Source organism: Vicugna pacos, chromosome 13 (genome assembly GCF_048564905.1).
Source record: "Vicugna pacos chromosome 13, VicPac4, whole genome shotgun sequence".
Taxonomy (NCBI): Eukaryota; Metazoa; Chordata; class Mammalia; order Artiodactyla; family Camelidae; genus Vicugna; species Vicugna pacos.
Genome location: NC_132999.1, coordinates 49,382,566 through 49,391,088, shown reverse-complemented (window position 1 = coordinate 49,391,088; position 8,523 = coordinate 49,382,566). Strand labels below are relative to the sequence as shown.

Genomic DNA, 8,523 nt, shown 5'->3' with positions numbered 1-8,523 from the left:
CCTTGCTCAAATGCAGAAGAGCTTTCTGGGTGGCTTTGGGTAAACTACTCCCTAGTCAGAACTTCTACATCCTCTCAATTCCAGGGACTTGATTCCTATATACATTGTAGGGTAGGGTGGGAGAATTTGGAAACAAAATTCTCATTGTGGCCTGTGCCTCAGTGCCAAGCTCACCTCATCTCAGATTCTTGTTAGGGGCAGTCTCTAAAGGGTGATTGACCATAGCTTACACAGTACCTCAGTAAACAAAACGGCCTGGGCTCCCATCTCCTGATGACCAATCTCTTTTAGGTCAGGAGATGGCAAGGGCGGCCTCCCTGATTATGGATGGAACCTCAGGAAGCCAAAGGGGAGCAGATGACTGAGGATCTAGCACTTTTCCGGCCCAAAGATTTATCCTCAATTCTCTTCTAAAGGCACTGAAACATTATTGATGCTCTGGAACTAGAGGGTGCTTAATATTTGTTTATAGAATAAATGTTGAAGGGAGGAGGTAGGAAAGGGAGTCTAAATTTCAGGTAGAGTAGAAAGAGATGTTTTGGAGGAGATGCTCAGAAGCCCCCTTCAGATGGCCTTGGGGTCTCTGAAGGGAAGCCGGAGAGAGGCTGAATTGTTCCTGGGGGCTGGGTATGTCCCCAGGGTAATACACTGCTGGTGTCATGGCTGGGTTCTCTGAAAACAGACACTGAGACAGAGTTTGAGGTGCAAGGTGTTTATTGGGGAACAACACCTATGATGAAAAGGGGGGAGGAACAAGGCTTAGGCAGAGGAAGAAGTTAAACTATGATACAAGCCTGGCAAAACCTCGCCCCACCAATCTGGTGTGGAGCCTCTGAATTAGGCTGGAAGGGCTAGACCTTTAATACCCCACCTCCTCCCATCACCAGATATACAGGCTACCCTGGGAAGGGTGTGACCTTGGGTGAGGGGGCTCCTCTGCAGGTTGTGGGCTGCAGGAGATGGGCAGCAAGCCCTTCCTTGAAAGCTGGAGTCACCACAAACCACCTGGAGCACTCAAATCCACTTCCCCGTACACAGTCAAGGAGCATCTCCTTCAGGAGTCCACTGAGGGAACTTGGGAACTACAGTCCCCACCACTGCAGCTGGTCTTGGGGCTGCAGTTAAAACTCATCTCCCTCCTCCTCTACCCATCCCAGGCTCCCCTCACCCTCAGCTACTTACTACTCAGTGACTCACATGGTGCTTTTATCCAGACCCTCATCCTCAGGGAGCCTGAGCCCCTGGTCACCATGCCCTTCTCAAGCCAGGGTTACCTTACCTGGCCACTTACAGTTACAACTGGGCTAGGGAACACGAAGAAGCACCCAAGTGGATCACCTGAGATCGACACTTACTCCTCTGTGTCCCCGTGGTGTAACAGCAGCCTATTTATAATCAGGTTAAACACTCCCACCGCAACAGTGACCCCAGTTGCTGACTACTGATCCCAGGACTCAAGAACTCAAAGCACCCAGGAGGCAGACATAGCTTATAATTCAATGCAATTTTTTTTGGCAGAAGCGTCCTCCCCCTTTGATGACCAGGGCCCTTAACCCTGCAGAGTGGCTGGGCTGGGAAATACAAGGTCTCCAGGGGGTTATTAAAATAAGAGCAAGTGAGGTCACTCCTGCTTCACCCCCTGGTTCCTATACTTCTACATTCTTCCTAATGGGGACATAGTACCATCAAGATCTTTGATTCAATCAATGCGTTGGAGCAAGTATTGCCCATCAGTGTCCTATTTTGGCCAGAGCTTTACACCCTCATCTCCTTCAATTGCCAGATATGGGCCACCCTGAGGAGGACATGACTTTGGGGAAGGGGACTCTCAGCAGCTGAGGCAGACCCTAAGGAGGTGACAGCCATAGGCAGTCAGCTAACTGCACTGCCTACAGATGGGAGCTGTGAGCCCTTCCCTGAGGGGACATGATGAGTTAGGGACCCAGATTATCCACATATGGCTTCTCTTGCCCCCACCGCGCACACACACATTTTTCCTTAAACTTGCTCTCCTCATGGTCTCAAGATGATAGAGTAGTTCTAAGAATCACATCTAGAGGAGGAAAGGGGCCATTTCCTCCAGTGTCTCCTTGAGAGCAAGGAACCCTTTCCTAGGACCCTGCAGCAGACTTCCCCTCATGTTTCACTGGCCAGAAAGGGAAACTGCATAGTTCTGGAAAGCCTTCTGGGGCCCAAAGGTTATAACACCCTGGTGCCAAGACCTACCTTCTCAAGAGGCTCCCTCTGGCCCACTCCACAGTCCTTCCAGATCCTCTTCAAAATTCATTCATGGAACAAATGTATTGAGAACCCACTAAGCACCAAGTACTGTTCCAGGCACTTGGGATATATCAGTGAACCAAACAGAGATCCTTGCCTTCGCTGAACTTACAGTCTAGTGGTCTAGTTGGGGGTAGGGGGGCATTTGTGAGCACAAATAAGCAAATTGTTCAGTATGTTAGAATGTGATAAGTTAAAAAAAATCAAGAAGAAGCAAAGAAAAAGTAGAGCAGAGTAAAAAAAAGATTGGGAGTGCTGCAGAAAGATGCTGGCTGACTAAGGTCAGGGTAGGTCTCACTGGGTAGGATTTTAATAAAGTCCTGAAGTAGATGAAGGAGGTATCAAGCACAGAACTAGAGGAAGGGCATTCCAGGCAGAGGGTCAAAGGCCCTAACATGGACCTAGTTGGCATGCTCAAGGAACAGGCCAGGAGACCAAATTACCTGGGGCAAAGTGGGTGAGAGCGAGGTTAGTAGGAGATCAGGTCAGAGATTGAAAAGGGCCAGGTCATGTAGAGCCTTGCAAAAGCAGTGAGGGCTGACTTTACTGCGAGTGAAACTTTTTCCAGGAGTTGAGCAGAGAAGTGACATGATTGACGTATATCTTTAAAAGGACTGATCAAGCTGTTATGTTGAGAGTAGACTATTGGGGATGAAGTTAGTTGAAGGGAAACTTAGAAACTATTGCAATAATCCAAGAAAGAGATAGTGATAGTTTGGACCAGGATGGAGTAGGACAGAAGTGATACAAATCTGGATGTCTTCTGAAGATGGAGCCAACAGATGCTGCTGATGGATGAGAGGTGGAAAGTAAGAGAAAGAGTTGTGTCCAAGATTACGCCAAGGTTTTGGCCTCAGCAATTGGAAGATTGCACTGAGATGGAGAGGAATCAACTGAGATGAGGAAGGCAATAGTGGGAGAGATTTAGGGAAATAGGAGATAGATTAGTAGTTAGTTTCGGACATGTGGATTCTTGGCTTCCCAGAATTAACGTCAATTCAAAGCTAACGTCTAGTAATTAGTAAAAGGCCTGGATTTCCTTCCCTTTCCTCCTTGCCTGGAGGAAGATTTACAGTCTATGCTTATGGCAGCGCTACAAGGTCCTCCCCTGGGACCTGGCCTCCTATTCAATCAGGACTTCAGGTCTGTGAGTTGGCTTAGCTATGAAAATTAGCTAAAAGGTTGAGATGCTCCATTGGGACAACAATTTAAGTTAGGCTTTTGGCCATCAGATATGAAGGGTTTTCTGTTATATAACTCAATATTTAATAAGTTGTTCATCTGTTTCATTCCTAGGGGCACTGATCAAAGATCCCTGTAAGCCAAAACATTCTGATTATCACTTCATCCTGCTGCACATTACAGTGAAGGCCCCTGCCTTGCCTCTGGCAGTTCAGCCACTTGGCCTCTGCTCCTCTAGGACCCCATCCTCCCCAGTGAAATCAGGGAGCCCATCTCAGTGGCGCCTCTTTCAATCAAACTGCAGAGGACATCCACCGTACAATTTTTCAAGGATACGGATGCTGCTCTCACTAATGCTTATCTCAACATCTAGGTTCTTCTGCACCCTCTTGAAGAATGTATTTGGTGGGAATAGGGAGTATAAGCAATTTCATGTAATAAATCTTCTCCAATTTTCCTATTTTTTTCTTGTTTGTTTTGTTTTTGCATGGGAAATGATTAGGTTTATTTTTTAATGGAGGTACTGGGGATTGAACCCAGGACCTCATGCATGCAAAGCAAGCACTCTACCAATTGAGCTATATCCTGCCCCCCTATCTTTTTAGACGTCAGACACATTCACCAGGAGAATGCTGGCATCTCAACCTCACTGAATACAGGTCATGTTGAGTACTAGGTTCAATTAACTGAACAAGCCAACGCCAAGAGCTACTTTCAGCTGCAAGAGATAACACATTAAATCTAGAATCTCTAGTAAGGGCGCCCATAGCAATAAAATCAGTCTGATCTAGTGTTTTATTCTTTCCTTGACCCCACCTCAGTTCTATTCAACCAAGTTCTCCAAGGGTGGAGTCCTGACATCTGTCTTGTTAACAAGCACCCTAGTAAATTATATATAGCCAGCTGGAATGCACCCAACGAATACCTTTGGGGAACTACTGTCTAATCCACTTCCCTTCTTTTAACAGATCGGTATCTGAAGCTGGAGAGAGAAAGTGACTTGCTCCAGACCAAAAGTGAGTTCATGTCAAAGTCAAGACCATAACTTTGGTCTCCTGACTCCTTGCCAGAAGTCCTGCTGCTCCTCCAGGCCAGTTTTACCACAAATGTGGAGGTATGTGATCAGCACACCTGAGAAATTAGTATGGAGATGGGTCAAAATGATAGGCAAACCAAGGCTGCACATGTTCAAGCTATGGGCACTGTGATAAAGGTGACCTGGTTTGGGAGAGAATGATGTGTTTCCTTCTGGTTGATTTGTTTTCTAAGAGACTGAAAAATCAACCCAAGAGGGTGAAGCCAAAACGAAATGGGCTGGCTCACCCAAGTGTAAAGACCATGTGTAGGTTTGCTTCAGACAGGATGACATACAGAGGCTCTGCTCATCAAGGTTGGTCTTCACTGTCTCCGCTCTCTGCCAGCTCTGTCCTGGGGCAGGCTGTCCTCTCAAGGCTCTGTCTTCCCAGGTTCTTGCACAGCAGGGCAGAGAGAGAAGCTTTGTCTCAGCCATTGCAACAACAGTCCCATAGGCTGTAACGGAGTTACACATCCGTCTTTAAATAAAGTACTGTAGCCAGAGAAATGCGATAGGCTTTTGACCCAGGCCTAGGTCAAGTGCCCCACTGAGTCATGTTCCCCTACTGTGGGAGCACAGGGGCTGAGAGTGGCAGAAAGGTGGCCAAGATCAGGGTAAGAGTGCCAGAAGAAAGACAGTAATTGCTGAACAGTAAAAACTGCAGGCATGCCCAGTTCTAGGAACGATGGAGACACTGATGATGATGACATAGCCTAGTGGTAATGTTAAGATGTTAGTTGTAATGCTATGGTGATATAAGAGATGGTGCTTAGAATGCCCACCTCCTGGGGTGTCTGCACAGCCCTCAACCTTCACCTTCTCTAGAAAATGCCCTCCTCACATATAAAAGGGTAAGTCCTCACGGTTGGGTATGTTCAGTGTGACACAACATCTCCATGACCACAGCTCAGTGCTCCCCTTACAAGTGGCTAGAGGGACTCCTGCCCATTAAAGGGCCCCTGATATCAAAAGCATCCAAAAAGTCATTTAGTAAGGACCACCTGGGCATCTGTCACTCGGGACCCAGTGCTCAAGACTGCACAGTGTAAGCCATAATCCTCAATGTCTGCTGAGACCTAACACCAGTCAGTCCCAAAGAAACAAACACTTCTTCACATCTCTCACCATGTCCTCGAAACAAAAGAGGTTGTCATCCTAATGCCAGAAGATGTGCATTGCTGCTGACATTGCAGACAGCCACTGTCTGGAGTATGGGAAAGACTGGTGAAAGCACTTAGGTCAGAGAAAAATACAAATTAATTAACGTGTCAAGTCCTTCCTCTTGGAGAGCATGAATGTTGTGGATTCATCCACGAGGGAGTTTCCCAGCAAGTGCTAAGTGTCCATTTTCTTGCTTCACTTTGTGTTCCAGTGTGTAGTATTTGCCATAGTAGCATATGACGGCTGAAGGACCTCCTGAAGGTGCTTTTGGAGTCGTGGTGACGGAGGTGTAGGTGATGAGGCCTGGAGCAGAATATAGTGGGGGCTGCCCTCCTTCCAGTCCTTGCTTGGGTCCAGAAGACTTGAAGTCCAGCCGAGCCAACAGAGAAGCAAGGCAGGAAGGCCAGTGGGTAGTGAGAGCAGCCTGCCTGAGCCCCACACGAGCGGCAGAATGGAGGCAGGCAGTGCTGCTCCATGGCTAAGAGCCAGCTGGAGTCCCAGCTCTGCCAACTGCAAGCTGTGTGACCCTGGGTGAGTGGCTGCCTCTCCCTGCCAGTTTCCTCACCCACTTCACAGAAAGTTTTGCAGGAGTAAGCAAGGTACTGAGTGTAAAGCACTTAGCATAGTGCCTAGCACAGAGTAAGCACTCAATAAATGTATTTGGTTTTGTTGTTCTAACGCTAGGTCGTAAGCTCCTGGAAGCAGAATCCTATCTATTTTGTTCCTATTGTTCCTTGGCAACACGTAGGTGCTCCAGGAAAAGATGTTCAATGATACTTTCCTTCCCACCCCCGCAGCCCCTTCCCTACCCCACCGCAAGTACCGGGCAGTGGGTGCGCCTGCCGGCTCTGCCCAGAAGCCACACCCCTGCCAGGGAGAGTGGCGGGAGCCAGGCTATTGTTGTGGCCGAGATTCTTTCCGAAACGGAAGGCCCTGAATTAGGGGAGAGCGGCTCTAATCTCCGTGGGGCTCACACGTGGCCAGCGGAGGGGGGCTCTTCCTGTGGTGCTGGGGCTCACCCCTCCCCCTCTCTGAACTCTCCTCCTCTCACCGAACCCACGTCCCCTTCTCCGATTTGATGGAACCCCTGCACCCCATCTTCTCTCTTAGCCCTCCTGAGTGCCTCTCTCTCTCTCCCTGGCGCCCCTTCCCTGGCCTCTTGCCCTCACTGAGACCCTGGCTCCTGCTGTCCTCCTGGCCTCTTGCTCTCACCAACCCTCCCCCAACTCCCCTCTCCAGCCTCCCTACGCCCTCCCTCCCATCGCACCCTCATCAGAAATCCTCTTCAGACTCAGCTTGGATACTCTCTCCTCCTTGAAAGCTTCCCACCCTCCCTGAGGCAGAACAGATGCCCCCATGTCCCCTGCTTTGTTCGTCTCTGTTGCAGCAGCACTGCTCTCACTTGAGCTGTGATCAGTCCTTCACACCTCTGTGTCCCCCGACACCCCCACCCCTGCAGCAGGCCAAGCTCCCTGCCAGTAGAAGCCGGGTCTGACCCATCTGTTGACCCCACAGCATGGAGCAGTGTTCAGAATGATTTGTTGACAGCAGATGAGCATGAGACTGCTGGATTAGAAAAAAAAAAGACTTAGGCCCACGGTGTCAGGAAGGTGGTGAAGATCTAAGAGGCAGACTCCTCTGATGGTTACCAGCACCTGAGCCACTTCTCTGTGCCACACAAGAGCTGGTCTTATTCCCATCTTACACAGGAGGAAACTCAGAGATGTGTAGTTCCAGCTCAAAGCCACACAGCCCACAAGTGGCAGACCAGGGTTAGAATCAAAGGCACCGAGGTGTGGTTGGCTGTGGCAAGGGACCTGTAGCTGTCTGGTAAGGGGGGTAATACACATTTCTCCTCTGTGATGATGTGGATCTGGGGTCTGAGACTGGATCTGAAGGGTCTCCCTGACCTGTCTCATTGTTCTGACACTGACCAGAGCTGCACCCCATACATCACCCCCTCCTGGAAGGAGCCAGTTCTGACTCAGGCCCATTCCCGTCAATCCTAATCCTCAAGGTGATCTGGGAATGAGCTGGAAATAGGAAGGAAACATCCATCAGATTTGGCCTCCCCTCTCAACCGAGGTCCTGGCTCTAGGGCCGGAAGGAGCCACTTTAAGGATCTCCCTGGGGACCCATGACCAGAAAGACAGATGATCTGGTTCAAGGCAAGTGTGGCCAAGAGGCAGGCAGGCAGGCAGGCAGCTAGAGCTCCACCACACAGTCTCCCTGGCCTCATGCCGTCCTCTTTCAGGGCTTACTCCTTCAGGGATCTCTCACCCGAAAAGCCAACCCAGTCTGACCTCGCCCTCATGACCCTGCTCTCCAGTATGGTAGGGGTCTGTGTCTATTGACATCCTGGGATAGGGTACTGCCACCCCTCAGTCTGGGAGCTCCTGAGGGCGAGGTTGTGTCTCCCTGCTCTGACTGGGGGCCCCAGGGCTAGGGCTGTGTCTCCCCACTCTGATGCTCCTGACGAGAGGTGAGGTCACTTCTAGTCACCCTCATCAGACCAGGGGCTACCCCAGGCAGCACCTGTGTTGCACTCTGAATCCCCTCTTTGTGTCCTAGGTCCCTAGAAAAGAGCTGAGATGGAGGCCCCTGCTGCCCTTCCACCCAACCCGGATGCTCCTTTAAGACCAAAGGGATGGGGGTTGTATAAAAGTCAGACACAACAGCCCCATCCTCCCCCTTCTTCACAGGCCAGGTTTCCTGCCATTGACAGCATCCCAGCTGGGCCCTGCCCAGCCTCATGCTTAACCCCTTCATGACCCAGATCTCAGGGCTACTGGCCTGCACTCCCAAACTTCATCTAGAAAATTAGA

The 8,523-nt window shown here is 49.9% G+C and overlaps 1 non-coding gene across 1 annotated transcript; it reads right to left on the bottom strand.

The window, feature by feature from the left end:
- Positions 1-3,977: 3,977 nt before the first annotated feature.
- On the bottom strand, positions 3,978-4,055 carry TRNAA-UGC (transfer RNA alanine (anticodon UGC)). The gene has a single exon. It is a non-coding gene; the product is annotated as a tRNA-Ala (tRNA).
- Positions 4,056-8,523: the final 4,468 nt, after the last annotated feature.